Below are 22,025 nucleotides of genomic sequence, written 5' to 3'. Positions count from 1 at the left end.
ATTTTATTTATTTATTTGAGAGAGACACAGTGAGAGAGAACATGAGAGAGGAGAAGGTCAGAGAGAGAAGCAGACTCCCCTTGGAGCTGGGAGCCGGATGCGGGACTCGATCCCGGGACTCTGGGATCATGACCTGAGCCGAAGGCAGTTGTCCCAACCAACTGAGCCACCCAGGCGTCCCACTTAAGAACTTTTTAATCATCAGTTATCTCTACTCTCTTTAACATTTAACCTTGCTCTTCCTTCTCTTGGAATGTTTTTCCAAATTTTGGAAGGGCTGCCCCTTCCATTACTTTCCTATTAAGTTACTCCATTGCTGGACTTGACTTTCTATATGGTACTGACGGCTCAGAACCTTCCAATGGCTTCCCATCTCACAGTGAAGTCCCTGCCATAGCCAGAAAGGACACACGTGATCTGGCCACAATTTACTCTTTGATCTCATATACCACTTGTCTCCTTCTCACTCTGCTCTGTCCATATTAGCTTACTTGCTGTTCTTCCAGCATCTCAAGTGCCTTCCTAACCCAGAGCCTTTGAATATTCTCATCCAAAAATCGACATGAATTAATCTCTCATGTCATTTAGGCCTGGCTCAAGTGACACGTATCAGAAAGATCTTCCTTGATAATCCTAATTAATGCAAAGTCTCCATCCCCACTACTAAAACCCTCACCTTTTAATTCCCTTCAATATACTTCTATTACTTAACATATTAAATATTAATTTGCTTTCTCCCATCTTGAAAGTACCATCCACCATAGCAGGAACTGTTTTCTTCACAACTATTTTCATTGTTCTTAGATGAATAGGTAGGTGCCTAAAAGTTTTTTGGTTTTGTTTTTTTTTTTTTACTAAATAAATGACTGAACTATGTTAATTTACCTAATTAATTTACATGTCTAATGTATGTCTTTATATCTTCACCACCTTCCCCACATAAAAGCCCTTGAGGACACAGCTGTCTAGGGGAAGTGGAGGTTAATTCAGCCACATTTACAAATCCTAACTGTTTTCAACTTCTGTATTTTCAGATCTCCCCACCCTCAGGAGGCTTCACTTCCAGAGCCTCGGGTTAGTTCCAGTCAGTCCTTCGCTCTTACAAATCCTGCGGCCAAGAATGGGCGTGGGTATTGCAAAACTTCTTGTCCTCACTCTACCGTCCTAATACATTCCTAAATGTGCGATTTCTGGATCAAACGGTAACTGCATAGACAAGTTTAATCGTTATTGCTGAATTCGTCTCCATGGGATTCAGACGATTTTGAGATTTCCACCAGCGACGTGTGTGAGCCCCCGTTTCTTTACAGCCTCGCCCGCCAACTCCGTGTGGTTAAGCTTTGGGGGGGAGGGGAAGGCGGTTGCCAATCGGACAGTTGAGAAATGGGCTGAGCCGAGAACGCTCTTCCCCACCAGACCCCCGACCTCCGACGCCCCTACCCCGGGTCCGGCAGAGACCCGCGCCCGGCCGAGCGCGTCCCTGCGGCCTGGCGGGCTGACGCGCAGGCGCGGGGTCGCTCTGCGCCGCTCTCCCGCGCCGAGTCCCCCAAGGGTGGGCTCCGCGCGGGGCGGGAAGCTCCGGCCTTGCTCAACGGGCCCGAAAGAGGAAGCGCAGAGGGGCTGAAGTAAACGCTTGGGAAGGCCGTTGCAAAAGAGGTCAGGGTCTCGGGCTTCTGAGGAGCCGTCCTCTGGCCACACACCCCTTAGCCACTAACATGGAGCGACGAAGAGAGATCACTTAGCGAGGGGATTCTCAGAGAAGGGGGCGCGCGGGGGGGAGGGGCGGGAGAGGAAGGCCCAACTTTTCCCAGAACTTAAAACTTTTTCCCCCCCTTCAAGGGTGCGGTGTGAAGGAGGAGAGATAAGGGAAATGAGGCACAGAGCCGATGAGTTGGGAAGAGCAGCCCCCGGGAGTTAGGAGCCTTCATCCACGCGTCCTCCCGCGGCTGTGCCTCCAGCCGGGCGGCTCCGTTGCACCTCGATGCAAAGCGGCGCGGAGGGCGCCACACGTCTGCGCGCTGCGTGGGAAGGGCAGGGCTGACACCACTTCCTCCCCGAGGCGGCGGACCTGAACCCGGGTGGAGCCCAGTGGAGCCCCCCGCGCCTTCCCTGCCGCTGCCCCGCGCCCGGCCCCGAGCCCCGCCCGCGCCCGCGGTCGCGTCCGCGCAGAGTCCCAGCCGAGATCCCGCGGAGCCGTCAAGGTAAGCGGCGCCGGCCGGTCGGGGCGCCCTGCGAGCCTCAGCCGGGGCCCTCGGGGCAGCCGCGGAACCATGTGTCCCGTGGGTCTGGTCCCCAGCTCCCGGCCGTGGCCCCGGAGAACTCGCGCCCGCGGCTTGGCCCTCGAGGGGAGCGCGTACCCGGGGTCCCCTCTGCCGACCTCGGCCCTGGACCCAGCTACGCGGAGGGGGGCGGGCGGAGGTTGGGGTGCGGGGCGGGCGGAGGTTGGGGTGCGGGGCGGGCGGAGGTTGGGGTGCGGGCTGCTCTTCCCCGCGTCCTCTTTCATCACTCTTGACTGGTTTCCTGCGCAGAAAATTGCTTCAGGGACAGACGGGGAACCTGTGTAACCCTCGCGGGTGCGGCAGCCCAGCAGCCCCCAACCTGACCCCTTGAAAGGATTTCCTGGGGGGCATTTTAGGGCACTTGAGGGCATTTTAGGGTAGGGTCAGTGCAAGTCGTGTGAGAATTTGAGAGAGACGATCGCAGTCAGACGTGTCTTAGGGTGTTTCCTGACTTTAAAACTTTTGGACGACTGTTCTTTAAAAAAAAGAAAAGAAAAGAGAAAAAGAAAAAATCTTTACCAGTGATTGGCCTTTTCACTTGAAAATAAGATAGAGGACCGATTTGGACACCAGGAGTCAGTCTCTTAATTTGGCTTGGAGTGACTGTCCAGAGTGCCTTACAGCATGAAGGAAACAGTAGGATGTCGTATCTGGCAGTCCCCCTGAAGACTTTGCCCCCTGCACCCCTGATTGTCCCTGTGGGGACGTATTTCTTATTTATGCCGTTGTGGAACATCATACATGTAGTTGCTCAGGGTGGTACCTCTCAGAGTAAAGTGGTTCCAAAAGGACTTTCAGTGTGTTACTAAGAGAAAGAGAAAAGGGGTAACCGAGGAAGGTAACATGGGGGAAAGGTACATGAGTTTATTACTCCCCGGGATATTATTTCTGGCCACAAAATGCGATTTAAATAAAGGCAAGGATACTTAATTCCTACTACTAATTCTCAGTTCTAGACCTCTGAACAAGAATTTCAGAAAAGAGAGCTTTTGTCCACTGGCAGTTTTCCCTCTGGCCTCATTGAAATAGTCTTACAGTTAAAGACTGGCTAGCAAAATCCACAAAAAATCTGCCAAGAAATCTTCTATAATGTCTTCCGGGTGGTATTTCCTGCCTGTTCAATATGTTGTGAAAGATCTCAGGAATATAATGTCATCTTCAGGCTATTAATACTTAATAATTTTCACACTGATACTAATATTTGTGTCTTTGTTGCGTCCTTGGGAAATTTGAATTATAGTTCCATATATGCCTGTAGCTAGACAAGGGTGACTTTGATGTAATTGCTTTAACCTCTCTGGACCTGAGATAACTTATTGGTAAAGTGAGATTGTTGGACTAGAGGATGTCTGTCATTACAGCAGCAGTTGGAGAATTGTTACAGTTCTTTGAATTTGTCTTTGTCTGATACACTGGCAAAGTTAGAATTGCTGATCACACAGAAAAGAACAGAAAATCATGATGATAACAAATTTGTTTTTAAAAGATTCTATTTATTTATTTATTTGATAGAGATCGCAAGTAGGCAGAGAAGAGGGGGGGGGGGCAGGCTCCCTGCTGAGCAGAGAGCTGGACACACAGGGCTGGATCCCAGGACCCTGAAACCATGACTGAGCCAAAGGCAGTGGCTTAACCCACTGAGCCACCCAGGTGCCCCATGATAACAGATTTTGTTAGAGTCTAAAATATCAACATTTTTGAGGCCTTTTGTTTCTAAGAAGTTCTTCTATAAAAATAGTCAATTTTGAGTCTATATGTAAGATGGCAGATCTCCATTCTGTTGGAAAACTGAGATGGGGAATTGATGTGCTCAGGCTTGGGCAGGTGGATATTAAATTTCAAAATTCTCCAATTATTATTTCTCAAGAAATACAACTTTATAATATGGATTGCTTTATGATTCATTTACTTTAAATCTTAAACACAGTACTTGGTTATGTAGTGTCCATTAATTGTTTCATATTTATATATTCTAGGAATGTATACCAATCACCTACTTTTTTAACCTTTTTTTACTTATAATTAAAAAGTTCTAGGTATTTTCATATTATTATTAGAATGAGCTATTTATGAAATTTATTGCCAAAATGTCTCTGTTTGATATGCTACTCTGAATTTCTTCAAAGCATACTACTTTCAAAAGCATTATTATTTTCAGTTACTTCTAAATCCTCTTCTATCTTATTTTAATTATCTTTACATCCAAAACCTTTTAGTGAGTCCACAATCTTATAATAAATTAACCTGGCATTTCATAGCTTACCACAACAAAATATTTTCCATTTTAAATACCTCATGAGTTCATTTATAGGCAATAGAAGGATCTTAGTAATTCTTGCCTCAAAATAGAATAATTCTTGGGGCGCCTGGGTGGCTCAGTGGGTTAAGCCTCTGCCTCGGCTTGGGTCATGATCTCAGGGTCCTGGGATCGAGTCCTACATCAGGCTCTCTGCTCAGCAGGGAGCCTGCTTCCCCTTCTCTCTCTGCCTGCCTCTCTGCCTACTTGTGATCTCTCTCTCCCTCTGTCAAATAAATAAATAAAATCCTTAGGAAAAAAAATAGAATAATTCTTATTAACATAAGTAATATTTTAGTATATAAATATGTCTATATTTTATGTCAGTTCTGTCATCCTGTGTGGCAAGTAGCTTAAAGTTCAAGAAAAATATTATAAATTCAAGTACATAATAAATGCCAGGATTTGAGGTATTAGATGGGTACACTGATTGTATAGTCATGTGTATATGTATTACAGTTATAGTTGTCGTGTGAAACATGATTTGTAGGGGAAACTGCTATGTATTTGGAAAAGTTAACAGTAAGATGTCTCTTGAGTAGAGACAACAGCAGGACTAAGGAAGGGCACTGAATGAGCTACACTCAGGTTAATGGGCTAGACTGTACATGTGGCATGACAAGTCGGGGCCTATGGACAGCTTCTAGGGACTAGAGGATGGGACCTGCCACCGCCACATCCTCATTACCTAGCTAAATTCCTGGGACCATAGCTGGGACTCAGAAAGTGTTTGCTAAGTGTCTAGATAATATTAGTGCCCCATTCTGGGTTGTACCATCAAAATGTCACAGGTTCCTGACCTAGGCAGCCCTGTTGGTACCAGTCCTGAGGTCTGAGCAGGTAGAGATGGAGCATCACTCCAAGGAAGCATTCCTTCCCAGCATGCACTGTGAAGCTTGAATTCATGATGCAGTTTCCAGATATTTCCTGAAGATTGATGATGCACTTGAATCATTAAGAATCATATTGTAAGAGCTGTCTTCTTTCTTCTCTGTCAACTCGGTTTCCTCTTTATCACCAGATGGTGATTGTAAATAAATAGTCTTTTTATTTAGCTTAGATTTTGGACCAGACTCTGCTAATTAATTTAGGTGTGTCATTACATTAATCCTCACATCCTGAGCCTATGCTGTTGTTATTATCATTGAGGAAATGAAAGCACAGAAAGGTTAAGAGGGTTACACAGAGAGTGAGAAGAGGAGTTGAACTTTGAACTGAGCTAGTCTCATACCAAAACCCTAGGAGCTGTCACAGGGACAGAACTCAAATGGTGAAAAAACATGGGACCTTTACTCAGTGAACATTGGGTGGGGGGACATTAATGAGCAGTTATAGTTCTATTCGTGACCAGAATTGTGTGCTGTGGAGGCAGATATCAGATCCCTATACCACAGTGGGGTCAGGGAACAGCGGAGGATGAAACGAAGGTAACCAAGGAACTTGCCTTGCTATAGTGGGAAGACAAGATATTATAATCACTAGTGAAGTTATTATCTTTATATATGTCTTCTGAAAAAGTAATCTGCTTTGGCAGCCATCACATGTTTTTATTTTTATCTTTATTCTCATCCCTCTTAATAGCTTGCTAGGTTGATTTAATCAATAAAGCAATGAGTGTAATTTTTTTGTTGTTTCTGCTGGGGACCTTTCTGATTTGATCTCCTATCACAGACTCATCAGTGAGATAGTTATGGGCTCGGGGAGAGTGTAAGTGCTAAATCAACAGCAATTATGTTTCCACAAACTGGCTAGAAGATTTATGCCCAGAGAGCTGTATCATATCAAACTGGGAGGAAAATAAAGAGTGGTAGTAGAATAAATAAGTGCTAGACTGGATTTATTTTTGTCCTTCCTTTTTTATTATGAAGTGTTTCATGCATATAAAAGATGGTGTATAATGTATATGTAAAGTATAATAATAATAATGAAGCCAATACCTGGATACCTGTCACCCAGCTGAGGAAGTAAAATATTACCAGTATATCTTCTGACTTCCTCCTAATAGCATTCTCCTTTTTTCTCAACAGACACAATCAGTATTGAGAATGTGTTGATTTTTTTTAAAAGCATTTAGGAAGCATGTATATGCATTTGTAAACATGTCAAACTGGGAATTAAGAGTACATTGGCACTTGGGAAACTGAGATTAGAATCTCCACTCTCTGTAGGCACGATTATAAATAGACTGCCCTGTTAAGTGAAGACAACTTATTTTAAATAACATAAAAGCAAAGTGGCTTATAAATGCCAGGAGTAAGTACCATGGAAATAGTTAAGGGTTTATCTTAGTCATTACTGAAATGACCAAGATTCATCAGTGGATAACTATAACTTTTAAGGGTAATAAAGAATATTTAATTTAGGAACTGCTACTTTTCTCATATTACTTAGATTTCTGCTTTAAATACAATTCAGTCATTTGAAAAATATTTGCCAGGCACTGTTTCAGGTGCTTGAGACATGTTGGCGAACAGGAGAGGCAAGGATCTCTGCATTTATGGAGTTTATATTCTAGTGAAAAGATACAGACAATAGTCAGTAAACAAAATTAGTAAGTAAGTAATATAGGTAGTAATAAGTGAAAAGTGTCAAAAAAAGAATTGAGCAAAGTAAAGTTGTAGTATGTATGTATTTATTTATTTATTTAAAGATTTTATTTATTTGTTTGACAGACAGGGATTACAAGCAGGCAGGGAGGCAGGCAGAGGGGGTGGGGGGAGCAGGCTCTCTGCTGAGCAGAGAGCCCGATGCAGGACTCTATTCCAGGACCCTGGAATCATGCCCTGAGCCATAGGCAGAGGCTTTAACCCACTGAGCCACCCGGGCGCCCCAAAGTTGTAGTATTTAATAAGGTGTTCAGTCTTGGCCTCATTGGGTGGATATGATTTGAAAAAAAATTTGATGGAGTTAATAAGAGGCTCTGTGGGAGAACTGTGTTCCCAGCAGTGGGAACAGCCAGGGCCAAGGCTGTAAGGCAAAGGTCTGCCTGGTGTATTCAAGAAACAAGAAGGTCCATGTGACTAGGAGGTATAAGAACAGGAAGAGAGTAGCAAGAGGTGTGGTTGGAGAGGAACACAAAGAGGTGGCAGATCATGTAGGGTCTTGTGGGCCATTATAAGAATTTTAGCTTTTACTCTGAGTGAAATTGAGGGGTGATTGTAGGATTCTGATGAAAGGAGTAGCATGATCTGACTTACATTTAAAAGGCTCACTCTGACTGCTCGAGAACGAGGTGAACGAGTAAGGATGAAAGCCAGGAGCCCGTTAGGAAGCTTTGGGAATCACCATGTATTTTGAAAGTAGAGCCAACAGGATGTGGGGTTTGAGAGAAAGAAGAGTCAGTGATGACTCCAAAGTCTTGGCCTAAACATCTGGAAGATGGAACTACCATCATTTGACAGGGGGAGGTTGGAGAGGAGATGGTCAGAAGCTCAGCTTCAGGTATAGATACGAAATATCAACTGGTAATATCTATGCACTTATTAGATAGAAGGCTAAGGTCATTTAGGCTAAGTAGTTATTTGGGAAGATATTGTTATTTTGATTTTACAGAATTAGAAATGATAGTTTGGGAGTTAAAGAAATAGAACATAAAACCAGATTTTTTAGGTCCTAAAGCTTTAACCATTCTTTCAAAATTTTCTGAAGAGGAAAGAAAAGAAGAAAAAGAAAACCTTGCTGAAAGGGCTGACCAATAATCTTTATTATACAGATAAGAACATAGTCAACTAATCAGTACTCTTCCACCTCTGTGAGACTCTAGACAAGGAAAATTATTTTTAATGAGTGGAAAAGCAAGAAATAGATACTAAAGATCATACATAAAGTGCTAACCAGTGCCAAGGGCATTATGTAATACAAGGTTTCTGTGATTGTGTTTAATAGAAGATTCCGAGGGACAAAGGACAGAGGCCTTTTCCAAAAAGATTCTTATCTCAACCAAAGGCTAAGATATTTATATTTTCAAAATCTAAGACCAAATTCAGAAGAGAGGGGAGCTTTCCTCTTGGCACGTCTGGATTTTAGACAGATGCAAGTGTTTGAGCAGGGCTAAAGGGTCACTAACAGCTGTTGAAGAATGTTAGATCTCACCATTATAGTATTTGAAAAGCTGAAAGTACTTCCTACTTCATTACGAAGTAGACTGAAATGGTGATAATCTATACTTCATTTGTCTGGCTATAACAGGCATCAAAACAGCATGGTTATGGAATGTTAGTATTTAGTGGAATGCTGCTTTAGTGGTCGATTACTGTTTAATAGACTGTTTTTCACCAGGCACAACTCCAGTCTTCAATTAAGTTTATTAAGATTTCATCTCAAAAATAAAAGAAAGAATTCGTTAGGGAAGAGGGGAATACCACAAATTTTTCACAGATTTACAGAATATTAATTATGTTACTAATTAAGTAAATTTATCTAAGACTCTGTTTATAGTACAGCATTAACAAACTCATTCATGCCTGCTAATAACATAAAATTCACAACTGACAGGTCAATGAACTGAGTAACTTTAGGATATAGTATTAGTTGGGTTTTTTTTTCCCCTTCCTTCTGATTAAATTCCGTAAATGATATGGCTTAGCAAACCAAGACTATTTCTTAACATGCTTACTAATTCAGTGACATTATATTTACTGTATTGCAAGCAACAAACATAAATGAAGGTGCTTGGGCCATGACTGTGGGTAAATGCAATGCAATGCTGTAAACACATGGCTCATAAGACCACTAGTGAATACAGAAGCTGAAATTCCAAGGTAGCTCACTGCACTATCCCTCAAAGTGAGGCTCACAGAGGGAGTATGGTTCTTACACGTGTCTTTGAATTGCATGAAACTGCTCAACATGCTGCAATCAGAATTTTATTTTATTTTTTCAGTTTCACACACATCCAGTGAAGGCCAACCATGTGCCCAGGGTGAAGGATATAAAACAGAATAAGATGTGGCCCCTAACCTCAAGAAGCTTCTAGTTGAGTGGGAGAGACAGGCCGGTAATAAACATGTTCCCATGTCTGATATGCAATATAGGTGCAGAAATAGTATGGTGAAGAAGGCACTATAGAGAAGAGATCAGTGGGGGGTGACCAAGAAGCACTTTAAAGGATAAAGGTATTTCCAGGTGCCCAGTGGAAGAAGGCCACATGTGTGCACATGTATGAAACAGTTTCGCAGTGCTGGAGCATAAAGTACAGTGGGAAAGGAAATGGGGCAATTCTGATTTAACACTTGGTGAGTAATATTCAAATTGGATTCATACGATACGGTCACCACAACCTACCATCTTTGAGTCAAACGTTTAGGCACTTGTAATAACAGAACTGTAGCACTCTAGACCAGCCCTGTTCAATAGAACTATAATGCAAACCATATGTATAACTTCAAATTTTCAAGAAGCCACATTAGAAGCAGTAAAAAAATAAAAATCACTAATTTTAGTAACATACTTTAATTCCTATATATCCCAAATCATCATTTAGCTGATTAATATTAATTATACTAAATTGCATTAAGCTTAAGTCATACTAAAATCATTGGTGAAGTTGTTCGTTCTTTTTCTTCATACCAAGCTTTTTAAACCAAACATACTTTACCCTGATAGCACATCTCCGTTTGAACTAGCCACCACTGAAGGGCTCAATAGCCTCACAAACTACTGGCTACCAAATTAGGTAGCGCAACTCTAGATAATGGCACAATTATTGTACCCTATGTGCTGACTCTTCAGATGCATGGAGGATATTAGATGAATTACAAAGTAAGCTAAAGGGAAAAAGAAGGGAACAGCATTTTCTATTAGTATGGGATCTATCCCTGGAACCTGATTTTAATTCATATTTAAATCTGCTCTCAAATACTTTATTAGTCCTCTAGCAGCAAAAACAAACAAACTTAGATTATTATTGCTTACCTTCCTTTTTACTCTTTCTCTTCCCCTCCTGCCCTATTTTTTGGATTCTGCCTCATCCTAACAGGGACCGAAAAAGAATGGAAATAAATGGTGGAGCAGTATGCCCTAAACCCACATCCGCCAAAATGTGAACTGTTGCCCTGGGCGACAGTGGTTACCACCTCTCTCTCTCTCTCTGAACCACCGCCCCCCCCCACCCCACCCGTTTCCACCTACTAGTTCATAAGCATCAACAGCAGCTCTCTTTGCTGTGGTTCCCAAGTCTAGAAATACACTTCCTGGGGGTTCAGGGAGGGCAGGTAGTGATAAGATTTGGAAGATGGAGTTGTTTTGATTCATGGGTTTGGTATGAAAAAGCCTCAGGGATATTCTCATGCTCTCTCTTATTCAGAATGGTTAAGAATCTCTGTCGTAGAAACAGTACTTACAGATGTCCTTCCCAGTGGCCCAGTCCTTCTAAAATGCCTGGTCGATGAAAAAATGGCAGTCCAGCTAAGGTTCTAGGTATACAGAAATGCAGCAAACAAAAGTACCCATCCAGTTGTGAACATGGGAATGTGTGTGTGAATATGAGACTGATATTTATCCACTACTGTTTTAGATACAGAACGTAGTAACAAAAGTAACTATGATGTTGATAACAATAATAGCTGATACTAACGCTTTCTATGCACCTGGCACCATACTAAGCACTCTACAGACACCAGCCCATCCCTGTGGGAGAGGGTCTATTTTTCATTGCCATTTTACAGCTGAAGAAACTAAGCCAACCAAGAGGTTAAATACCTGCCCAAGATTACCCAGCTGCTAAGTATATTTACTGAGTAAATAGTGTGTGTCAACACTTGATGAAAATACAAGATTCTATATCTGAGCTCATGATGTAGTGTGAAAGACACACAATTATATTAGAACTGGACTTGTAGATGTTATAACAGAGGTTTGAGCAAAGCAGCTGCCAGTTTTCACCTCTTAATAATCACAGTCCTTGTTTTCTAAAGGCAACATGGAGTGCTGATTGTGAACATGAACTTTTGAGTTAGACCCAGGCACAGTCCAGTTCACCACTTGCTAGCTACATGAGCAGAAATTACTTAATTTCTCTAGGCTTGAGTTTTAAAACTATAAAATTAGAATAATGTCACCATGTCAGGGGTTGTTTTGAAAATTAAATGAGACGCTTTGAGTGCCTGACCTGTAGTGATTGTTCCATCTTTATAACGCCTACTCTAGTTACTTTAAAGTTGGTGTTATGGGGCGCCTGAGTGCCTCAGTGGGTTAAAGCCTCTGTCTTTGGCTTGGGTCATGATCCCAGGGTCTGGGATCGAGCCCCGCATCAGGCTCTCTGCTCAGCAGGGAGCCTGCTTCCCTCTCTCTCTGTCTGCCTCTCTGCCTACTTGTGATCTCTGTCTGTCAAATAAATAAATAGAATCTTAAAAAAAAATAAAGTTGGTGTTAGTATATATTATAGGAGCTAACATATAGTGAGTTCTCAGTGCCAGCCATGACACTCTGCCAGGTACCAACAGAGTTAAGGTATAAATTGTGCCTCTGAAACATAGTCTAGAAGATAACAGTACATATTAAGAGATAAACCGTAAGGAAACTGATGAACTTTCAAATGAGTGATCCTCACACTGCCGTTCCCGGATTCAAGATAAGGGTAGATCACCAGGATCCAACAGTGAGCCTTGAACTGTCCTTGCATAGTGGGTAGGACTAATATAAGTTGAGAAAAAGAAGAAAATAGCACAGGGACAATACAAATGGTATATATAGAGGGAGAGAAATAAATTTTCACTGTAAGCAAAGATTTAATGAAAGATGTTGATGAATTTGGAGTGGTGTGTGCAGTGGATTGTTGATGAGCTCATCCTGGAAGATGTTTTCTCTTATCAGCTTTACTAGCCAGCTGGGAACATGCCAGGATGGCCCGCCACAGGCAACTATGAGGGCTATAGATCAACTATCTAGCCTCAGCTTCCTGGCTAGACTAGACTAGACTTCCTGACCTGCTCCTTCACCTTCTGCTTGTCTCTGATTGACATGGACTTTCCAGATTGGGTGTTTGTACCCTTTGAAAGAAGAGTGCTCAGATAGCCTACTGACTTGATCTTGGAGACAGCTGATGTTCCTTGGGCTACAGTACAAACCCTGATCACCCCTGGAAAAGGCATCAGGGGCCAGTTGCCCCTGGTGCATATTGACAGAAGAGGGCCTTGAATGGCCCTCCACAATTTGATATAAAAGAACAAGAGAATAATTTCATTTTTGACAGGCTGTCTCTGCTGCACATCTTCGTTTGTGTTACTCAGGAACATGCTGGAACAATGAGCCAGATGGTGTAAGGAGTTTAGACTCTTTACCAAGAGGCAAACAAATGATAGAGATGCCATTATTTTTTAGGTTATTGAAATATGAAGGTGAGCCATGAATTAAGTGATGTGAACTTATTGTCATCAAAAAAGTATTTAAGGTTTGTAGTTTAACTTAGTAAAGTTCCATGGTAACTGTTCTGTGAAACACATATAAAACACATACCATCACAAAAGTCACTAGAAGGAAAAAAAAGGAAAAAAAAAAAAAAAAAAAAAAAACACATACACTTCTAGAAGTTGAATTTCACTCCATATCTGTTGATTCAGTAGTTTGGGGTTCTTGAGGTTTTGGGGTATTTTGTTTTGTTTTGCCGGTATCTGTGTATTTTATATCAAGGATTAATTTCTATGTCAAGTTAATCAGTAATCTTTCTGTGGTTGGACTCAGTCTAAGCCAATATTATTGGAGTTTGGTTCTTTGCAGGAGCGATGATAAATTTACCCTAAATCCATTTGGAATAGTCCTGGATTATAGCATATAGTGCTTGCTGTTACAGTTTCTTTATATTTTTATCAGAGTGGCTGGTTCACTGCTACGTATATTTGCATGAATGACGCAGTGAATATTTTCTGATTCAATGTGCAGAACACTGTAAGTTATTACATCACAGAAAGGGAAAAAGACCTTTTGGGGGGAACTTAAAGTATAAATAACACTCTGTTCTCAATAGTATCCATTAAAAATGACTCGTACTCCACAAAAATGAACTCAAAATGGATCATAGACCTAAATGAAGTGCTAAAATTGTAACACTCTTAGGAAAAACATAGGATTAGATCTTTATAAACTTGGGTGAAATAATAGTTTCTTAGATACAATACCAAACAAACACACACATGCGCAAATAGATAAATTGAACTACTTTCAAATTTAAAACTTCTGTGCTACAAGCAATGCCATCAAGAAAGTGCAAAGACAACGCACAGAATAGAAGAAAATATTTTATTTGAAAATTCTATACAGAGTCCCTACCTTATAATGGTTCGATTCATAGTTTTTTGGTTTTTGGTTTTTGTTTTAATTTACTATGGTGTGAAAGCAGTGCTCATTCAGTAGAAATTGTACTTTAAATTTTGGATGTGGAGTGTTCAATAAATTACATAAGATACCCAACACTTTATTATAAAAGAGGTTTTGTGTTAGATGATTTTGCCCACCTGTCGGCTAATGTAAATATTCTGAACACGCTTAAGGTCAGCTAGGCAAAGCTATGATGTTCAGTAGGTTAGGCATATTAAATGCATTTTTTACTCGGGATTTTCACCTTACGATGATTTTATTGAAATGTAACCCATCTGTGTTTGTTAAGGGACTTACATTCAGAATATTTAAAGAAGCCTTATGACAACAACATAATAATACATATAAAAGACATATAATCCATTTTTTATTAAATTTTTTTTATTTTTTTATAAACATATAATGTATTTTTATCCTCAGGGGTACAGGCCTATGAATCGCCAGGTTTACACACTTCCAGCACTCACCATAGCACACACCCTCCCGAATGTCCATAACTCCATATAATCCATTTTAATACTAGGGAAAGGCTCTGAGTAAACTTTTCTCCAAAGAAGATACAGAAATGACCAATTAGCACATGAAAATTGCTCAGCAGCATTAGACAAACGGGAAATGCAAATCTAAACCACAGTGAGAACTTCATGCTGACTAGGAGGGCTCGATTTAAAATGACAGACACACGTATTGATGAGGACATGGGGAAATTTGAAACTTCATACACTGCCAGTGGAATGTAAAATCCCACCACAGATTTGGAAAAACGGTTCAGCACTTTCTCAAAAAGTTAAAGTTATCATACAATCCAGCAGTTATATTCCTGGGAATCCTAAGAGAAATGAAAACTCATTCCAGGCAAAATCTTGTACACATATATTCATAGCAGCATAATTAATAATAGCTGAAAAGTGGAAGCAACCCAAGTGTTCATCAGCTAATGAACGGTTAATCAAAATATGGTGTTTCAATACAATGAAGTATTCAACAATAAAAAGAAACAAAGTGCTGATAGATATTACAACATGGATGAACTTTGAAAACATTATCCTAAGTGAAAGAAGCCAGACACAAAAGGCCACATTTTAAAACAAGTTTTTTTAATTTAAGTTTTCCATAGTTAGTGTGAAGAGAAATATTGGTTTCTGGAGTAGAATTCAGTGATTCGTCACATAAATACAACAGCCAGTGCTCTTCACAAGCACCCTCTTTGATACCCATCACCCACCCAACCTGTCCCCCACTCAACCTCCCTCCATCAACCCTCAGTTTGTTCTCTATCATTAAGAGTCTCCTATGGTTTGTTTCCCTCACTCCTTTTTTTCCCTCTCTCCCATATGTTCACCTGAGTGAGCTAATATGGTGTTTGTCTTTCTCTGACTTATTTCACTTAGCATAATACACTCTAGCTCCAACCACGTCATTGCAAATGGTAAGATTTCTTTCTTTTTAACGGCTGAGTAATATTCATATATGTATGTATTTATGAATATGTATGTATATGTATGTATATATGTATAACCCATCTTCCTTATCCATTCATCAGTTAAATGGACATTTGGGCTCTCTCCATAGTTTGGCTATTGTTGATAACGCTGGTGTAAGTATCAGGGTGCATGTACCCCTTAGAATCTGTATTTTTGTATCCTTTGGATAAATATCTTGTAGTGCATTTTCTGGATTGTAAGGTAGTTCTATTTTTAACTCTTTGAGGGACCTCCATACAGTTTTCCAGAGTAGCTGAACCAGTTTGCATTCCCATCAATGGTGTAAGAAGTTTCCTCTTTCTCCACATTCTCACCAACATTTGTTGTTTCTTGCATTGTTAATGTTAGTCATTCTGACAAGTGTGAGGTGGTATCTCATTGTGATTTGCATTTCCCTGATGATCAGTGATGTTTAGCATCTTTTCAGGCATCTCTTAACCATCTGGATGTCTTTGGAAAAGTGTCTATTCATGTCTTCTGCCCATTTCTTAACTGGATTATTGGTTTTTTAGGTGTCAAGTTTGATAAATTCTTTATAGATTTTGGATACTAACCCTTTATCAGATATGTCATTTGTGAATATCTTCTCCCATTCCATAGGCTGCCTTTTAGTTTCTCTGATTGTTTCCTTCACTGTGCAGAAGCTTTTTATCTTGATGAAATCCCAGTACTTCATTTTTGCTTTTTGTTTCCCTTGCCTCCTGCAATGTGTTTAGTAAGAAGTTGTTATGATCAAGGTCAAAGAGGTTTCTGCTTGTGTTCTTCTCTAGGATTTTGATGGTTTTCTCTCTCACATTTAGGTCTTTCAGCCATTTTGAATTTATTTTTGTATATGGTATAAGAACGTGGTCCAGTTTCATTCTTCTGCCTGTTGCTTACCAGTTTTCCCAACACCATGTGTTGAAGAGACTGTCTTTTTTCCATCAAATATTCTTTCCTGCTTTGTTGAAGATTAATTAGTTGACCATGTAGATGTGGAATTCTGGGTTGTCTGTTCTGTTCCTTTGATCATCTGTTTTTGTGCCAGCCACCATACTGTCTTGATGCCTACAGCTTTGTAATATAGCTTGAAATCTGCAATTGTGATGCTTCCAATTTTGTTTCCTTTTTCAATATTCCTCTGGCTATTTGGGGTCTTTTGTGGCTCCATATAAATTTTAGAATTGTTCGTTCTAGCTCTGTGAAAACTTCTGGTGGTAATTTGATAAGGATTGCATTAAATGTGTATATTGCTTTGAGTAGTATAGACATCTTAACAATGTTTGTTCTTCCAATCCATGAGAATGGAATGGTTTTTCCATTTCTTTGTGTCCCCTTCAATTTCTTTGCTAAGTGTTCTATAGTTTTCAGGGTACATTTTTTTTTGTTTTGTTTTGTTTTGTTTTGTTTTTTAGGGGATGGAGAAGGGGAAAGGGAGAAAGAGAGAATCTTAAACAGGTTCCATGCCCAGCACAGGGCTCGATCTCACAATCCTGAGTTCATGACCTGAGCCATAATCAAGAGTTGGACACTTAATCAGCTGAGCACCCAGACACCCACAGTATAGATCTTTAACTCTTTAGTTAGGTTTATTTCTAGGTATTTATTGTTTTTAGTGAAATTGCAAATAAGATTGATTCCTTGATTTCTTTTTCTGCTCCTTCATTATTGGTGTATACAAATGCAATAGATTTTTGCACATTGATTTTCTTTCCTGCAACTTTGCTGAATTCATGTATTAGTTCTAACAACTTTTTTGATGGAGTCTTTTGGATTTTCTACATAGAGTATCATGTCAAAAAGACGACATATTGTATGGCTTCATTTATCTGAAATGCCCTAAATAAGCAAATTTATATGAAGAGAAAGTAGATTGGTGATTGCTTAGGGAGGGGGAGGAAAATGGTGAGTGACTGCTAATGAGAATGGAGGGGTTTTTTGTTTGTTTTTTTTTAAGATTTTATTTGACAGAGAGAAAGAGACCGCGAGAGAGGGAACATAGGCAGGGGAAGTGGGAGAGGGAGAAACAGGCCCCCTACTAAGCAGGGTGCCTGACGCAGGGCCCAGTCCCAGGACCCTGGGATCATGACCTGAGCCAAAGGCAGACAGTAAATGACTGAGCCACCCAAATGCCCCAAGTATGGAGTTTCCTTTAGGAGGGAAGAAAATGTTCTAAAATCAGATTTTAGTAATGGTTGCACAACCCTATGGAAATACCAAAAACTATTGAATTATAAACTTTTAAGTGTTATATGAACTATATCTTAATAAAACTATTTTTTAAAATATGGCATGCAGGGCCTGTGTTCAAGGTGCTGCTCTAACCACTAAGAAGATGAAAAGATGCATTAGAAACAATCTGTGCTCTGACTTCAGTACCTTAAAGAAAGCATCTGGTGTGCCTGGGGATTATAAAGAAAAAGTAGATACAGCAGCAGAGGAGGTTTTATGGGAAGAGCATGATGATGTCTGGAAGATGAAGTGGGGACTGGACTGTGAAAGAACATAAAAGCCACATTAAAGAGTATAGACTATATCTTGCAGGCAAGAGAAAGCCACTGAAAAGTTTTGCTAATTGAAAGGCTATGAAGAGATCTGGGTTTTTTTTTTTTTTTTTTTTTTTCGTTCCCCCCACTTTACCTTTTTAATGTCATTGTGCAATAATGAATTATTTTTTATTCTGTGTGCTTCAATTAATTGTTATTATTTTTTTAATGGTCAGATTATTTCCAAACTGATCTAGTAGATTTCTCTTCAAGCTAATCTTTTTTTTTCCCTCATATCCTTTTGATATTTTTCCTTTTGTACCTCAACAAGATACTCCTGGTTTATCTTATAGTTTCCTTCTTATATTTGCAATCAGCTGTTTCTGCAAGGAGTCATGATTCTTTTGAGGATAATAATGTTTAAAACCAAGATATGGGCAGTAGGTTTTCTTATTGCTCCTGGAATATCATTGCTTTTAGGACCTTTCACTGAACAAGGCTTTTGATTCATGAGCTCATACTCATTAACTCTAATTCCAGTCCCATATATAGAATTTTTTTCTTTGTTACTTAGTCCATATTTATATTTTCCTTTTCTTACTTGTAGAATCATTTCCAACCTAAATATCAATATATTTACTCATTTGCTCAATTTTATAGTATGCACAAATAATTTTTTATAATTACTACTATATAACACTACTAATAAAAAACATGAGTAAAGTTTCTTGATTTTTTTGCATTTTTTTATGTCTATAGAATATATCCCAGTGAGGATATACAGTTAGAGTACTACATTCAAATGTTACTTGGTTTAATTATATGTGTAGTTTTGTTAATCTGATTTTTTTTTTTTTTTTTATTTTTTATAAACATATATTTTTTATATACATATATTTTTATCCCCAGGTCTGTGAATCACCAGGTTTACACACTTCACAGCACTCACCAAATCACATACCCTCCCCAATGTCCATAATCCCACCCCCTTCTCCCCAACCCCCTCCCCCCGGCAACCCTCAGTTTGTTTTGTGAGATTAAGAGTCACTTATGGTTTGTCTCCCTCCCAATCCCATCTTGTTTCATTTATTCTTCTACCCACTTAAGCCTCCATGTTGCATCACCACTTCCTCATATCAGGGAGATCATATGATAGTTGTCTTTCTCTGCTTGACTTATTTCGCTAAGCATGATACGCTCTAGTTCCATCCATGTTGTTGCAAATGGCAAGATTTCATTTCTTTTGATGGCTGCATAGTATTCCATTGTGTATATATACCACATCTTCTTGATCCATTCATCTGTTGATGGACATCTAGGTTCTTTCCATAGTTTGGCTATTGTGGACATTGCTGCTATAAACATTCGGGTGCATGTGTCCCTTTGGATCACTACATTTGTATCTTTAGGGTAAATACCCAATAGTGCAATTGCTGGGTCATAGGGCAGTTCTATTTTCAACATTTTGAGGAACCTCCATGCTGTTTTCCAGAGTGGCTGCACCAGCTTGCATTCCCACCAACAGTGTAGGAGGGTTCCCCTTTCTCCGCATCCTCGCCAGCATCTGTCATTTCCTGACTTGTTGATTTTAGCCATTCTGACTGGTGTGAGGTGATATCTCATTGTGGTTTTGATTTGTATTTCCCTGATGCCAAGTGATATGGAGCACTTTTTCATGTGTCTGTTGGCCATCTGGATGTCTTCTTTGCAGAAATGTCTGTTCATGTCTTCTGCCCATTTCTTGATTGGATTATTTGTTCTTTGGGTGTTGAGTTTGCTAAGTTCTTTATAGATTCTGGACACTAGTCCTTTATCTGATATGTCGTTTGCAAATATCTTCTCCCATTCTGTCAGTTGTCTTTTGATTTTGTTAACTGTTTCCTTTGCTGTGCAAAAGCTTTTGATCTTGATGAAATCCCAGTAGTTCATTTTTTCCCTTGCTTCCCTTGCCTTTTGCGTTGTTCCTAGGAAGATGTTGCTGCGGCAGAGGTCGAAGAGGTTGCTGCCCGTGTTCTCCTCAAGGATTTTGATGGATTCCTTTCGTACATTGAGGTCCTTCATCCATTTTGAGTCTATTTTTGTGTGTGGTGTAAGGAAATGGTCCAATTTCATTTTTCTGCATGTGGCTGTCCAATTTTCCCAGCACCATTTATTGAAAAGGCTGTCTTTTTTCCATTGGACATTCTTTCCTGCTTTGTCGAAGATTAGTTGACCATAGAGTTGAGGGTCTATTTCTGGGCTCTCTATTCTGTTCCATTGATCTATGTGTCTGTTTTTGTGCCAGTACCATGCTGTCTTGATGATGACAGCTTTGTAATAGAGCTTGAAGTCCGGAATTGTGATGCCACCAACGTTGGCTTTCTTTTTCAATATCCCTTTGGCTATTCGAGGTCTTTTCTGGTTCCATATAAATTTTAGAATTATTTGTTCCATTTCTTTGAAAAAGATGGATGGTACTTTGATAGGAATTGCATTAAATGTGTAGATTGCTTTAGGTAGCATAGACATTTTCACAATATTTATTCTTCCAATCCAGGAGCATGGAACATTTTTCCATTTCTTTGTGTCTTCCTCAATTTCTTTCATGAGTACTTTATAGTTTTCTGAGTATAGATTCTGTGTCTCTTTGGTTAGGTTTATTCCTAGGTATCTTATGGTTTTGGATGCAATTGTAAATGGGATTGACTCCTTAATATCTCTTTCTTCTGTCTTGCTGTTGGTGTAGAGAAATGCAACTGATTTCTGTGCATTGATTTTATATCCTGACACTTTACTGAATTCCTGTATAAGTTCTAGCAGTTTTGGAGTGGAGTCTTTTGGGTTTTCCACATATAGTATCATATCATCTGCGAAGAGTGATAATTTGACTTCTTCTTTGCCGATTTGGATGCCTTTAATTTCCTTTTGTTGTCTGATTGCTGAGGCTAGGACCTCTAGTACGATGTTGAATAGCAGTGGTGATAATGGACATCCCTGCCGTGTTCCTGACCTTAGCGGAAAAGCTTTCAGTTTTTCTCCATTGAGAATGATATTTGCGGTGGGTTTTTCATAGATGGCTTTGATGATATTGAGGTATGTGCCCTCTATCCCTACACTTTGAAGAGTTTTGATCAGGAAGGGATGTTGTACTTTGTCAAATGCTTTTTCAGCATCTATTGAGAGTATCATATGGTTCTTGTTCTTACTTTTATTGATGTGTTGTATCACATTGACTGATTTGCGGATGTTGAACCAACCTTGCAGCCCTGGAATAAATCCCACTTGGTCGTGGTGAATAATCTTTTTAATGTACTGTTGAATCCGATTGGCTAGTATTTTGTTGAGTATTTTCGCATCTGTGTTCATCAAGGATATCGGTCTATAGCTCTCTTTTTTGGTGGGATCCTTGTCTGGTTTTGGGATCAAGGTGATGCTGGCCTCATAAAATGAGTTTGGAAGTTTTCCTTCCATTTCTATTTTTTGGAACAGTTTCAGGAGAATAGGAATTAGTTCTTCTTTAAATGTTTGGTAGAATTCCCCCGGGAAGCCGTCTGGCCCTGGGCTTTTGTTTGTTTGGAGATTTTTAATGACTGTTTCAATCTCCTTACTGGTTATGGGTCTGTTCAGGCTTTCTATTTCTTCATGGTTCAGTTGTGGTAGTTTATATGTTTCTAGGAATGCATCCATTTCTTCCAGATTGTCAAATTTATTGCCGTAGAGTTGCTCATAGTATGTTCTTATAATAGTTTGTATTTCCTTGGTGTTAGTTGTGATCTCTCCTCTTTCATTCATGATTTTATTTATTTGGGTCCTTTCTCTTTTCTTTTTGATAAGTCGGGCCAGGGGTTTATCAATTTTATTAATTCTTTCAAAGAACCAGCTCCTAGTTTCGTTGATTTGTTCTATTGTTTTTTTTGGTTTCTATTTCATTGATTTCTGCTCTGATCTTTATGATTTCTCTTCTCCTGCTGGGCTTAGGGTTTCTTTCTTGTTCCTTCTCCAGCTCCTTTAGGTGTAGGGTTAGGTTGTGTACCTGAGACCTTTCTTGTTTCTTGAGAAAGGCTTGTACCGCTATATATTTTCCTCTCAGGACTGCCTTTGTTGTGTCCCACAGATTTTGAACCGTTGTATTTTCATTATCATTTGTTTCCATGATTTTTTTCAATTCTTCTTTAATTTCCCGGTTGACCCATTCATTCTTTAGAAGGAT

General features: G+C 39.8%; 1 protein-coding gene across 2 annotated transcripts in view; it reads left to right on the top strand.

The window, feature by feature from the left end:
- Positions 1-1,531: 1,531 nt before the first annotated feature.
- The window catches only part of APBB1IP (amyloid beta precursor protein binding family B member 1 interacting protein), a 114,256-nt gene continuing 93,762 nt past the window's right edge, over positions 1,532-22,025 (top strand). Inside the window, exons 1-2 of one of the 2 annotated variants that reach the window (XM_059183886.1) lie at positions 1,532-1,656; positions 1,840-2,201. The gene's annotated coding sequence lies outside the window, so the exon portion shown is untranslated. Of the gene's footprint in view, positions 1,657-1,718; positions 2,202-22,025 lie in introns of those variants that run through there. The other variant, XM_059183885.1, reaches the window with a different exon arrangement.

Source organism: Mustela lutreola, chromosome 8 (assembly GCF_030435805.1).
Source record: "Mustela lutreola isolate mMusLut2 chromosome 8, mMusLut2.pri, whole genome shotgun sequence".
In the NCBI taxonomy this organism is placed as follows: Eukaryota; Metazoa; Chordata; class Mammalia; order Carnivora; family Mustelidae; genus Mustela; species Mustela lutreola.
Note: the sequence above shows the minus strand (reverse complement) of the source record. Positions and strands in the feature narration are given on the sequence as shown.